At 35.6% G+C, this 14290-nt stretch overlaps 1 protein-coding gene across 1 annotated transcript in view; it reads left to right on the forward strand.

Annotated features, from left to right (window-relative positions):
- CFTR (CF transmembrane conductance regulator) overlaps nucleotides 1-14290 on the forward strand; it is a 165265-nt gene that overhangs the window by 17244 nt on the left and 133731 nt on the right. The window lies entirely within an intron of this gene.

Genomic DNA, 14290 nt, shown 5'->3' on the forward strand with positions numbered 1-14290 from the left:
TTATTTCAAGGAAGTTATTAATTTTTCTTCAGTGTAACCTGGCACTTAGTTGATATTAATGCAAAACCAAAAAATGCAGTACCAAGTGATGGGAATAGGAGAATCCTTTTAAAAATTGAGAGCCACCTTGTTGTCAATGGTTTCATCCAGGGGGAGCTCCTGCAGAGTTCAAAAGCAAGAGTCTGGCTTGATGTTGCCTTTAAAGTTCATTTCCTAAAGTGCAAATGGAAGCAAGAGATCATGACATTTTGAGGTCACAATAATTCTTAAATGCCCATAAAAATGATTTTCACTAAACTATCACCACTTGTGTTATGATTTCTGTTCGTAATGACCTGATTGCAAAGGTGACCATTTTGAACTCAAATTGCTTATTAGGATCAGTTGATGATTCAGTCATCCGTTATTGTGTGTTTTGCTGTTGTGGTGGAAAAATGCAACTTAGGGTATTTTGTGGAACTTTATTTACCTATATGTTGCTTATATGAAAAAAAGATGTAAAGATTAAGTGAAGGGCATTTAAAGTAAGTCTCTTTCATAGAGTCTTATTTCCTTGGTAAACCTTGGTCCAATGGCTGTCTCCATTCTCTGCCTGTGTCATGCTCCTTTTTTTCTGGGATTCCCAGTGGGTATGAATAAAGGTTCAGTCACTACTGCTCTCCTCCCCTGCATCTCTCAGGAGATTTACTGTCAGTGTCCCTCCCAGTAATATCAAGGCATCAAGGAAATGAAAAATAACATTAATATTGCTCCACAACCTCAGGAACAGGATCTGAAACTTAAATCCTGAGTCATACAAGGTACTCTCCCTTGTGAAAAGGGGGAGAAATAAAGAAGGTGCTAAATTTATATTTTAATGCTATTATTTGTGATTTTAAAGGTTTTCTAGAAGGTGAAATAATAACAGTGAAAGATTAGAAAAAGGATTAAAATGCCACCAATAACCAAGTTCCGTATACAGTTTGAAGATGGGAACCCATCTGCAGTTGAGAAGTCTGAATCCAATGACGTTCTGCTCTTTGAATCCTTCTGAGAAATAATCATGAGTAACAGGAGTGTGACAGTGTAACAGAGCAGACAGCATAAACAAATTAGAGTGAAGAGAAGATCAAGATAAATGAGAGAAATTCTAGAATTTGACTGATCATTTATCTATTTAGATGATTCCAAGCAGAACCCTAGAAACCAACTTTATCACCACTGAATTTAAAAAAATCAACTTTGTTTTTGTGGTGCATCATGTTAGAGAGTTACCCTTGGAGTATTAGTTTTTAATCATCTTCATCTTAAACCATTTCTGAGGTCACCTCTGACCTCCATTTTACCCTTCCATCGATCCAGCAAAATAAGCAAATAAGTAAACATCCTCAAATGAACGATGTTGGGTGAAATTGCATTGCATTATTTTTTTTTAATTTTGGAAATGTTGCTTCAAGGCAGTAACTGACAAGCAGATGTCAGAGAGGATTTAATGATAAGTAGTGATATTTTTAAGTAAGTAGTGATGTGTGAAGTACACATAGTGAGGGTCATTAAGTCATTTGGATGTTGAAGGCTGTGAGAATCCAGCACGTGCTATGCCTCTGGTGGCTTGTACCAAACAGATCCCTGACTCTGCCGCCCAGAGCTTCTCAGAGGATTTCTGTCCCCAAGAGGAGTGTCTTCTCCATGCTGAGAGAAACGCTTTAGCAGAGAAAAATCAAATAGCTTTGATTCCAGATGTTGAGTTAATTCCACAATGAAAACCATGGCTCAGAAAGGACATGGGTATTTCATTTATGAAGGATGGTGAAACCCATCGGGGTGTTTAGTTTGGGTCCTACTGACGGTGTCCGAACAAGTGAAGTGAACAAAGAGCTTCAATAAGGGTTTCAGAGTTCTAGAAAAAGGGAGGGAATACCAAATAAATGGGATAAGTATGAAACAAATACCAGCAAAGTTAAATCGTTATGTCATATGGGAGATATCCTTGTATCACTCACGTGACGTATGTTTTTTTCCTACCTTAGAGAGAAGAGGCAGAACTTGTTTTCCTTCTTTCCCTGTCAGCTACCACAGGGCATGCTTGAAATTGCTTCTCTGCTCTGTTCTTGAGAATGCGATTGTCTAAAATAACAGTAATCGTGGTGAGATTCTAACAGTCACACAAGTTTCTCTCTGTGAGCTTTTACAAATGCTAGCCCGTAACCCAGTGGCATTTCTACCATAAGATTTTACGGCAAATCCGTTTTCCCTCTTCCTTATTTTGTTGGTTTCAAATAGATTTCTTATTGCCAATGGAAATAAAAATCAGAAATTAGAGAGCAATGATATCACTTGTCTTTCATGCTTAGTAAAGAGCTCCTAAAACTCATGTAGGATGCAGCAATTTTATAGGGCAGTTAATCATCCTATCTTTCTAGCCAATTGTTCCAGCTACAATCAATTTTATGACTTTTATTAGTGGCTTCATGCCCAGATAGAATGCAAATCAAACTAAAACCATGGAACAACACCCCAAGGCTGCTTTTCTAAAGCACATGGGCACAGGCTATAAATCACAATGCTTTGTTTCCTCTGTGTTATCGTTCAAAATAGGTGGGATTTTTTTGTACATTACTTGTCTCTCAATTGCTGGAGTCCATGAAATCCAAATCATGGGAGTGAATTAGGTATAGCTGTTAGAAGTGGTCTTTCTGCTCTCATGGTATTCATTCCTCAGGTTCTTTACAATACTGTCACAATTATTACTTTTCCTGTATTCATAATATTTCCAACAATTAAGTGCCTTGCTTCTGGGGACCAGGAAATAAACAATTTACACAACTCATGATCCATGTCAGCAATTCTTAGATCCTCTCATGGGCTATCCACAGGATCTTAATCCCTTGCAGCAATGCCTTGGGTACTAACATATTTGAAAGGGTTTAGAGTGTCAAAGTCACCATAATAAGAATTTACGTTTTACCAGTTTTAGGAGTGAAAAATAAAACATTTGGGAAAACTTTCCAAAATTGACACTCATGGTTGATTTCTGTATACTGTCTGTCTTAATACCAGCTTTATTGAGATATACTTCACATACCAATTTATCCACTTAAAGTATATAATTCAATGGTTTTTGAAGAGTTGTGTAGCCAGTACTACAACCAATTTTAGAACACTTTCCTCAACCCCCAAAGAAGCTGCATACCCATAAGTAGTCATTCTCCATTCCTTCCCCATCCCTTGCCCTAGGCAACTACTAATCTACCTTCTGTCTCTATAGGTTTGCCTATTGTGGACATTTCATATCAATGGAACAATGTGGTCTTTGTGACTGGCTTCTTTCATTTAGTGTAATGTTTTCAAGGTTCATCCATGTTGTAGCATGTGTCAGTATATCATTCTTTTTTATTCTGAATAATACTCTATTTGTAGGAATATACATTTATCCATTCAGCAGTTAATAGATATTTGGATTGTTTTTCCTTTTTTGCTTGTTATAAAAATGCTACTATGAACTTTTGTGTACATATTTTTGTATGGACATACTTTTTCACTTCTTTGGGCATATACCAAGTGGTGAAATTTCTGGGTCATATGGTAATTTTATGTTTAATATTTTGGGGACCTTTCTGACTGTTTTCCAAAGTGGCTGCATCATTTAACATCCCCACCAGCAGGGTATGAGCATTCCAATTTCTCCACATCTTTGTCAATACTGCTATTACCTGTCTTTTGATTATAGTTATCCTAGTGAGTGTGAAGTGGTATCTCATTCTGGGTTTGATTTGCATTTCCCTAATGGCTACAGATGTTGAGTATCCTTTCATGTGCTTTTGGGTGTTTGTATATCTTCTTCGGAGAAATGTCTGTTCAGATCCTTTGCCCATTTCTGAATTGGGTTGTCTTTTTATGACTGAGTGATGAGTCCCTTGTTTATTCTAGGTATAAGTTCCTTATCAGATACATGATTTGCAAATTTTTTCTCCCATTCTTTGGGTTATTTTTCCACTTTCTTGATGGCATTCTTTGAAGCATTAAAGTTTTTAATTTTGATGATGTCCAATTTATCTAGTTTTTCTGTTGTTGCTTGTGCTTTTAGTGTTATATCAAAGTGTATGGTGCTTTTTAAAAAATTAGTCCTGATATGGCATTTTTGATACAAATGTAGGCTCTGGTATTACAGTCCTATTTTTAGATTCTAACTCTGCCCTGGACAAATTATTTAAGTTCTCTCAGCCCCAGTTACTCATCTGTAAGAAGGGGATAAGACTAGGACTTGTCTCTTTAATTGTTGTGAGGATCAGATGAAATACTTAGAATTTTTCAGAGCTGTGGTAATGCTCTATTAATTTTAGCTATTACTATCATTATAATCCCAATAATAAATTCTAGTGTTCTGAAAATTAAACTGAAGCCAAGTAGTTTATGTGAAGAAGTATGTAATAATGTACAGTTGTAATGTTTTATAGACAACAGCGAATTTGGCCCCATGAAAATCAGGTAAAGCTGTCATGGTGGTTATTATTTTGAGGAGTTGCTGCAGCTGAAATATCTTAAGAAGAGCCTTTTTTGCAGGTCACGTGGCTGGGAAATGCCAGAGACAGAGTTAAAACCTAGAGTTGTCTTTTCTTCTTAGAATCATTAATTCAGTTTTTTTCAGTAATAGATTTGTAGTACTAGTCAGGTGGCTGGAGTTTTATAGTCTGCGTGATGAAGTATTACCTCAGACAACTGTATCAGGAAAGAAAAAAAGTGATTTTGTGGGAAATTAAAATTGATAGCAAGTACTGTATGAGACTCAAGGAGTTAGAACATACTTGACTAAAAAGTTTATCCTCATAGATAGCCAGATTAAGTAAGGAGTTATAATTACATATACTTTCTTCTTTAATTCAAAAGAACTTCCTTCTTATTTCCAAAGTGGTACATGCTCATGGTTCAACATTAGAGAATATAGGTGAGCAAAAAAGAAAACATCTTCCCAGACATTTTCTCGATAAGCTTACATTCCAAACATGTTTATATTTAGAAACATCTCCAAAAATGGGCAAGTAGATTTTCTATTTAATGTTGGATTCATTAGGCATGAAGTTAAATTAATTTATGTTAGGATGCATGTATGATTCTAAATTCTGGGCTACCAGACTGGGTTTGTGGTCTTTTGCTGAACAGCCAATGATCACCTTTCCAGATCTTCTGAAATTCATTAACTACATTTACTTTACTGTTTACTTATCTAGAGAAAGAAGAAGGACTTCTATAATTCTCTTGGTAAAATTAGAGCCCCATGAGTAATTAACTCTCAAACACAAAAACGGCTGATCTCTAGTAAGCAAGTACTTCCTAAAGGTGATCGAGCTGACTAAAGTGATTATTGCTTAGAAATTAAGCATTTTACGGATAAGCAGTAAACACTGTTTAAATACCTTGTGTTGTCAGAGGACAGGGACTCTCCGACCTGACCCTCACTCCGCTGCTGCGACTCTGGGGTACATTCTTGAAGTCTACAAGTTTTACACAGGACTTTTGAGTGCTAGATACCATTACCTTCTCAAGTTTTATTTTCACTAAAATTCATTGAGAAAAATACATCTGACTATAAGATGACATCAAATCTAAGTTAATGAAACAATTGTGACATTTGAAGTTCTATTTATATGAGTTTTTTCATTTTTTTTATTGAGATAGCATTGGTTTATAGCATTATATAAATTTCACATGTACACCATTATATTTAGATTTCTGTGTGGACTACATCATGTTCATCACTCAAAGACTAATTACCATCTGTCACCAGACACATGTGCCCTTTTACCCCTTTCACTTTTCCCCCTTCCCCTCTGGTGACTACCAATCTGTTCTCCTTATCTATGCATTTGTTTGTTCTCGTCATTGTTTTTATCTTTCACATATGAGTGAAATCATACTTTGACTTTCTCCATATGACTTATTTCACTTAGCATAATGCCCCCAACGTCCATTCATGTTGTTGCAAATGGCAAGATTTCATCTTTATTTTTATGGCAGAGTAGTATTCCATTGTATATGTATACTACATCTTCTTTGTCCATTCATCTGTTGATGGGCACTTATGTTGTTTCCCAGTCTTGGCTATTGTGAATTATGTTACAGTTAACATAGGGGTGCACATATCTTTTCAAATTAGTGTTTTTGTGTTCTTTGAGTAAATACCCAGAAGCAGAATAGCTGAATCATATGGTAGTTCTGTTCTTAATTTTTTGAGGAATCTCCATACTGTTTGCCGTAGTGGCTGTACCAATTTATATTCCCTTTTCTCCACATCTGCTCCAACACTTGTTATTACCTGTCTTTTTAATAATAGCCATTCTGATGGGAGTGAGGTGATGTCTCATTGTAGTTTTAATTTACATTTCCCTAATAATTAGTGATGTTGAAGATTTTTCCATGTGTCTGTTGTCATCTGTATGTCTTCTTTGGAAAAATGTCTGTTGAGATCCTCTGCCCACTTATTAATGGGGTTGTTTGTTTTTTTGTTGTTGAGTTGTGTTCTTTATAAATTTTGGATATTAACCACTTATCAGATATATGATTTGCAATTATCTTCTCCCAATTGTTAGGTTGTTTTCTGGTTTTGTTGATAGTTTCCTTTGCTGTGAGGAAGTTTTTTAGTTTGTTGTAGTCCCATTTGTTTATTTTTTCTTTTTGTTTCACTTGCCTGGAGAGACATGATATTCAAAAAGATACTGCTAAGACTGATGTTGAAAAGCCTTCTGCCTAAGTTTTCTCCTAGGAGTTTTATGGTTTCAGGTCATACATTCAAGTCTGTAATCCATTTTGAGTTAATTTTTGTGTATGGTGTAAGATATTTGTCTACTTTTAGTTTTTTGCATGTGGCTGTCCAGATTTCCCAATACCATTTATTGAAAAAACTTTCCTTTTTCCATTGTATGTTCTTGATTCCTTTTTGAAAATCGGCTGCTCGTAGATGTATGGTTTATTTCTGGGCTCTCAATTCTGTTCCATTGGTCTGTGTGTCTGTTTTTCTGCCAGAACCATGATGTTTTGATTACTACAGCTTTGTGGTATATTTGGAAATCAGAGAATGTGATTCTTCCAGCTTTGTTCTTTTTTCTCAAGATTGCTTTGGCTATTTGTGGTCTTTTGTTGTTCCATATAAATTTTAGAATTCTTTGTTCTATTTCTGTGAAAAATGTCATTGGGACTTTGATGGGGATTGTATTGAGTCTGTAGATTGCTTTAGGAAGTATAGACATTTTAACTATGTTAATTCTTCCAATCCATGAGCATGAAATATCTTTCCATTTCTTTGTGTCTTCTTTGATTTCTTTCAACAATGTTTTATAGTGTTCAGTGTACAGGGCTTTCAACTTTTTGGTTAAATTTATTTCTAGGTATTTTATTCTTTTTGTTGAGATGGTAAATGGGATTGTATTCTTAATTTCTCTTTCTGCTATTTCATCATTACTGCATAAAATGCAACTGATTTTTGTATGTTGATTTTGTATTTATTTATTATTTCTAATAGTTTTTTGGTGGATTCTTTAGGGTTTTCTTATATAATATGTCATCTGCAAATAGTGACAGTTTTACTTCCACCTTTCCAATTTAGATCCCTTTTATTTCTTTTTCTTGCCTAATTGCTCTGGCAAGGACTTCAAGTACTATGTTAAATAAGAGTGGTGAAAGTGGGCATCCTTGTCTTGTTCCTGTTCTTAGAGGCATAGCTTTCAGTTTTTCACCATTGAGTATGGTGTTAGCTATGATTTTGTCATATATGGCCTTTATTATGTTGAGATACTTTCATTCTATACCCATTTTATTCAGGGTTTTTATCATAAATGTATGCTATATCTTGTCAGATGCTTTCTCTGCATCTATTGAGATGATCATGTGATTTTTATTCTTCATTTTGTTAATGTGGTGTATCACATTGATTAATTTGTGGCTGTTGAACCATTCCTACATCCCTGGATCATGCTGTATGATCCTTTGAATGTCTCGTTGTCTTCAATTTGCTAGTATTTTGTTGAGGATTTTTGTATCTAAATTTATCAGTTATATTGGCCTGTAATTCTCTTTTTTTGTGTGTAGTCCTTGTCTGGTTTTGTTTGAAGATATTATTGCCTTCATAGAATGAATTAGGAAGCATCCCTCCTCTTCAATTTTTTGGAAGAGTTTGAGATGGGTAGGAATTATCTTTTTTGAATGGTAGAATTCACTGGGGGAGCCATCTGGTCCTGGACTTCCTTTTTTTGATTACTGTTTTGATCTCCGTACTCATGCTTGGTCTATTCAGATTCTCTACCTCCTCTTGATTCAGTTTTGGAAGGTTGTGTAATTCTAAGAATTTATCCATTTCATCTAGATTATCCAATTTGTTGGCATATAGCTTTTTGTTGTATTCTCTTATAATCCTTTTTATTTCTGTGGTATCTGTTGTAATTTCTTCGTTTTCATTTCTGATTTTATTTGAACCTTTTCTCTTTGTTTGTTTGTGAATTTAGCTCAAGGTTTGTCAGTTTTGTTTATGTTTTCAAAGAATCAGCTCTTAGTTTCATTATCTTTTGTATTGTCTTTTTAGTCTCTACTTCATTTATTTTTGCTCTGATTTTTATTTCCTTCTTTCTACTGATGTTGGGCCTTGTTTGTCCTTTTTTCTCTGGTTTCCTTGGGTATATTGTTAGATTGTTAATTTGCAACTTTTCTGGTTTTTTGAGCTAGGCTTATATTGCTATAAACTTCCCTCTTAATACAGTTTTTGCTGTATCCTCTAAATTTCGGTATGTCATATTTTCATTTTCACTTGTTTCCAGGTATTTTTTTATTTCTCCTTTGATTTCTTCATTGAGATAGTAGTTGTTCAGTAGCGTTTTGTTTAATTTTCACATTTTTGTGGCTTTTCCAGTTGTCTTCTTGTAGTTGATTTCTAGTTTCATACTGTTTTGGTCAGAGAAGATGCTTGGTATTATTTCAATCTTCTTAAATTTATTGAGACTAGTTTTGTGGTCTAATATGTGATCTATCCCAGAGAATGCTCCATGTGCATTTGAAAAGAGTGTGTATTCTGCAGTTTTGGGATGGAATGTTCTGTATATATCTATCAAGTCCATCTTGATACCTTTTACGGCCAACGTTTCCTTATTGACATCCTTCTGTCTGGATGATCTCTATCCATTGATGTAATTAGAGTGTTGAAGTCTGCTACTAGTTTTGTCTAACCATCAGATTCTCCTTCTTTGTCTGTTAATATTTGCTTTATGTATTTAGGTGCTCTATATAGAAGTGAGACGACTTCTGGTCTCAAGTCAATCCTTCCCATCATAGCGATTTTTCAAAAAAACTAAAGCAGGGGCTGGCCTGGTGGGATAGTGGTTAAGTTTGGTGTACTCTGCTTCAGCAGCCTGGGTTCATGGATTTGGATCCTGGACACAGACCTACACCACTCATCAAGCCATGCTGTGGTGGCAACCCATATACAAAATAGAGGAAGATTGGTACAGATGTTGGCTCAGGGCCACTTTTCCTCAAGCAAAAAGAAGATTGGCAACAGATGTTAGCTCAGGGCCATCTTCCTCACACACACACAAAACTAAAGCAAAGTGGTAGAGCTATGCTGCAGGAATTTGAGATTTATTATCACAATCTGTTCAAATGGTTTCCCTCTGTCCTCTGCATGAGGTTCAACATATTCCTTAGTCAGGACTATCCAGATTATTTGGGCTATTTGAAGCTCATGATAAATATACTGGATGATGAGAAAACCTCTAGTGTATTTAAACTTGACTACACAAAGTAGTTTAGAGTAATTTCTACTTAGTTCCTCAAGTATTAATTATTTCATGCAAAAATGAAGAAAGCTGTTAGTCTTTGAGTCTATCAATTTTGTCAGTATTTAGGAGAAGTGTCATATAACCAGTGATTTAAATTTGCAATTTCATTTTATTTTATTTTGCTAGTTAAACAAAAAGTAATGTTATATACCATGGAAGCATGATTGTTTTATACAAACAAAATCATTTTGAACTAAAAAGATCTGATACCTGACCTTCATCTTAAATTCTAGCAGATGAAAATGTCAGATGCCTCTGTTGGATTACTAAAGTCAAATGTCAAATGGAAAAATGATTATAAGCTTTAATTATGTGGCCTTAGGGGGATAGGTTTTGTGAAAAGCAAGGCTGTAGTAGTGGCTATAACTAGAAAATTCTTTGCATCATAGGGAATTGCAAATCACTGTATGCAAAAGTTGGAAGTTTTGTCCTAAGAAATGAAACTAATTAAATACAGTTTCATCTTTGTGTGTGTGTGTGTATTTTTGAAAAATCAAGTGATAGCATTTTTCTCAAAACATGAAGCCTCTTATAGTTAAGTGAACAGAACAGTGTTTCTGGGGTACTAGATCCTTTTTTTCAAAGTTAGTTTAAAACTTTTAAGTTATAAAAAGCTGTATGCCTTAGGGATGTCTGTCTGCTACTCTGTAATTAATGATTAGCTAATTTCTGTTAGAAATAGCCAGAACTTTGGAAACTGTCACAATTTCTAAGTAGACCAATTTTAAGTCCATTGTCAATATATAGTGACTAATTATTGAATGAAGGAGAAGGATAAGCTCAATTAGAGGTGAGAAGAAGAGTTGGTGGGGGCAAATGGGAGGAGGAATAGGGTTTCTTGCTTTCGGTTATTCCAGGGGTACCTGCTTTGCTTCATGAAACACCTGGGAGCTCACTGATTTCTGATGGAAGAAATACTGAAGTGGAAATCCTGGCTGGGCATTCCTAAATTCTATCCAAGTATGTTTAACTTACTCAGGATTATTCAAAAGGAGCGGTGGCTAGAGTTTATAGTAACTAATATTTCATAAAGTGTCTACGTGTAGCTATATGGGGAATTTTTTGTTTGTTTTATTTTTGTTTTTGTATTTCTAAGACTGGCTTGATATAGGCATGGAGAGCCCTTTGATGGGGCAGAAATTCATTCAATTTTGTTGGTTTAACCTCATAGAACAAATTCTTTCTCTAAAATAGCTCTGGTGATTGCCGGGAAGCCTAAGCTTAGTTGATTTTAGTTCTCATAATTTACCTTAAGCCAAGTTTCTATTTCAGGATACAAATATAAGTTTACTATGGTGAGCCTGACAGGAAATACTAAATTATATTAATAATTATAAATGACTAACTTGAGTTTTAATGCTACTGAATGTTTGGTTTGATGATGCTGGGCTATGGAAGTCTTGATAATCAAAGCTAGATGTCCTGGTGTAACATACATATTAAAATGGGCACAGATAATGCAGGAAACTTTTTATAAAAGCAGCCCACAAATTATGTTACTTTAAAATGAGCTGGAAACTCATTTATGGGAATGGTCTTTGGGTCTTAGAAATAGACGAAAAGATATATGTTTATATGTTTTTTAAAAGAGATATGAAGATTTATTTAATTTTCTACAAAGGTGTTTTTGGTGTATTGATAGTGAAATTTTGTTTATTTGTAGAATTAGTGTCATATTTTAATAATTTTAAACATACTGAAAATGTAAGACATTAATAGATGAAGTACATTTTCTTTTTTACTAAATCTTCTAGGGGCTCCTCCTTTCTGTCCTCAATGCCATTACCCTTGTTTCAAGTCTTTCAACCATCTGGCTGTCCATGATCTTCTGCAGTTGGCCCTTTCTGGCCAAGCTGATTGTTCAATTTTCAGGAAGTTTGTGAGTTATTTGTTAGGCACAACTAGTATTAAAAATTAAATAAGGGGCCAACCCAGGGGTGTAGTGGCTAAGTTTGTGTGCTCCGCTTTGGTGGCCCAGGGTTTGCAGGTTTGGGTCCTCAGTGTGGACCTACACACCGCTCATCAAACCATGCTGTGGCAGGGTCCCACATACAAAAGTAAAGGAAGATTGGCATGGATGTTAGCTCAGGGACAATCTTCCTCAAGCAAAAAGAAGCTTGCCAATAGATGTTAGCTCAGGGCTAATCTTGCTCACCAAAAAAAAAAAGAAAAAAAAATTTAAACTTGTAGTTAAGTAAATTGTATTAAAGCAAAGGTAATAAAAACTCAAAAGTTATTACCTAATTATTTTACATTTTACTATTATCTATGCTATTGAGGTTATTTATGTTCATTTTATCTGAATGGTAACCACACTATGTTATGATATGCAATTGTAAATCTCTTCCCAACTCTGTGTTCAGTGACTTCACATCTGGATACTTGAAATTAGTCATGGTGGGAGTATTCACACCACAGAAGTTGGCAGATGCCGTAAGTCATTTTGTTTTTGCTGGAGAAGGGACAGTTAAAGATTTGCCAGCACACCGCACCACTGCCTGCAGTCTGCCAGGTTTTGGTCTCCCTGCTTCTAGGTTCTCCTCCCAGCTATCTGTCTAGAACAACCCGCCATGCTTAATTTTCCTAAATAGGGAAAGCTGAGCATGGTAAAGGAAGGAATGAAGTCAAAAGAATGTGGCAAAAATCTATAGTTTTTGCCTTTACTAGCAGACAAGTTTAGCATCTCTGAGCCTCCATTTCTTTATCCTTAAAATAGGGCAATAATATGTTTTTGTTCTACCTACCTAAAAAGATTTTCAAATTAAAATCACGATGTGCTAATGTTTGTGAAAGCTCTTTGACAAGTGCTATACACACATAATGTTTTTTCAGTAGTAAACTCTTGATTCACCTTTTCCCTTCTTGGTTTAAGTTTACAAAGGCTTATAACCAACAAGATGGAGTTTATATCCTAAAATGCTGTCCCTGATTTTTCATAGCCTAAATACCACCTGTATTTCCACATGTACTTCCATTGCTTATGTTGGTCACGGGTTTGGCACCAGGTGGATATGACGTCCCCTTCTTAGACGATGCCCACTGCGGATGCTGCATGATCATGACACTTCTTTAACTGCTGTGTTCAGACTGTCCCCAACTATTTTCATTCTCATTCTCCAGGAAAAATTACCAATGGATCAGATTGGACAATAAAGACGAAACCTAATTATTACTCTTTATTAGGGTCTGAAGGAGCTTTTCAAGATGAAAATATTGCAAGTTAATGGGAAAAGTGACATATTAAAAACCATTGTCACACCTTGATATCTTAGCAAGAAATGATTGATGAAATTACTTAGCCTTCGAGTTGGGCCCTAATTCAGTTAAGTTTTAAGGAAGGACAAGTTGTAGAGACATCAGAAACATAGGACAGGGCTGACAGAAGAAGCGGGAGACCAGGGAAGTATAAAGAAGAATCTGGACCCCTTTGATTTTTGGTGGCTAATTTGCATTTTGATACATTACCAAAGTTTCAGTGACATCAAATTTTAGACATTTTTGAAGAAAAGAAAGATACTAAGGGAAAGAGCATATGTTTGGGGGTTACTAATTCTAAATTCAGTTTCCTTTTCTCAATAAATAAATTAAATTTCACCCAAGAAAGGTCTCATCTGCTCAAATTTCATTTAGAAATTTCTCTTCATACGTGATGTGATTGCTTTGTTTCATAATTCTCCTCCTCCTTCCTCTTCCTTTTTCTTCTTCTTTGTCTTCTTTTTAGATTTTCTTGTCTCTGTGAAGATTATTCCACTTTATCCAAAGGAGTTAGAAACAGTGTACTTGAAAGTAATTGGAGTATCCTCCCTAATTATTTACCACACCAGTTTCGCTAGCTTCCGTCATAAATTGTTATTTATTTGATGTGCAGAGGGTAGATGTGCGTAACTGCTGATGGGCGAGGAGCAAAACATAAGGAAGGTATCATCCCCACCCTCAAGTAACCATTCGGAGGTGATAATTAAGTCAACAAATTGATACAAACTACTCATTAACCCTCCGGCAAGAGTCAGTTCATTCAACAAATAGCTCATTGCTGAGTACCAGGTGTTACAGTAACAAAGTTATATAAGGGTGTTGCCTGAGGGTCGATTTTATCATTCACAGGTCATTTTATATTTGAAGTGGTGGAGACCGGACTTCAGCAATTTGCTATCAACTCCTAGTATCTGGTTATTTTGGGGCAGGTTTTTTTGAGGAAGACTGGCCCTGAGCTAACGTCTGTGCCCATCCTCCTCTACTTTATATATGGGACGCCTGCCACAGCATGGCTTGCCAAGTGGTGTGTAGGTCTGCACCTAGGATCCCAACCGGCAAACCCCAGGCTGCCAAAGCGGGACGTGTGAACTTAACTGCTGCGCAACTTGGCCGGCCCCAGTTTTTTTTTTTTTTTTTAGAATACTTTTAATATAGAATGTTTAGCAGTTTGTTTTTTCTTCTGGGAAGGATTCTACCATCATTCCCGATCCTTTCTCACAAGGCTACATCACATA

The sequence above is a fragment of the Equus asinus genome, chromosome 1 (assembly GCF_041296235.1).
Source record: "Equus asinus isolate D_3611 breed Donkey chromosome 1, EquAss-T2T_v2, whole genome shotgun sequence".
NCBI classification, from domain to species: Eukaryota; Metazoa; Chordata; class Mammalia; order Perissodactyla; family Equidae; genus Equus; species Equus asinus.